The following is a 747-nucleotide window of genomic DNA, read 5'->3' on the forward strand; positions in this document are numbered from 1 at the left end:
CAGAGATGAGGAGAAACTTCTTCACCCAGAGAATGGTGGCTGTGTGGAATGCTCTGCCCCAGAGGGTAGTGGAGGCCCAGTCTCTGGATTCATTTAAGAAAGAGTTGGATAGAGCTCTCAAGGATAGAGGAATCAAGGGTTATGGAGATAAAGCAGGAACAGGATACTGATTAAGGTTGATCAGCCATGATCGTATTGAATGGTGGTGCAGGCTTGAAGGGCAGAATGGCCTACTCCTACACCTATTGTCTATTGTCTAATATATACATTTAACATTGCCAGATATCATGGGTGGCACGGTGGCTCAGTGATTAGCACTGCTGCCTCACAGCACCAGGGTCCCAGGTTCGATTCCACCCTCGGGTGACTGTCTGTTTGGAGTTTTCACATTCTCCCCGTATCTGCATGGGTTTCCTTCGGGTGCTCCGGTTTCCTCGCACAGTCCAAAGATGTGCAAGTTAGGTAAATTGGCCATGCTAAATTGCCCATAGTGTTAGGTGCATTAGTCAGAGGGGAAATGGGTCTGGGTGGGTTACTCTTCGGAGGGTTGGTGTGGACTGGTTGGGCCGAAGGGCCTGTTTCCACACTGTGGGAATCTAATCAAATCTAATCATCTTCTGTGACTAGCATTCCGACATGAGCTATCCCATAGCATGTCCACTTCTCCTCCATGCCCCTTATGCAACATAGCAACTCTACCCATCACCAAATTCCCCCATCACCCTGCTGCACTTGCCTGCCAGCCTT

Source organism: Chiloscyllium plagiosum, chromosome 32 (assembly GCF_004010195.1).
Source record: "Chiloscyllium plagiosum isolate BGI_BamShark_2017 chromosome 32, ASM401019v2, whole genome shotgun sequence".
Classification (NCBI taxonomy): domain Eukaryota; kingdom Metazoa; phylum Chordata; class Chondrichthyes; order Orectolobiformes; family Hemiscylliidae; genus Chiloscyllium; species Chiloscyllium plagiosum.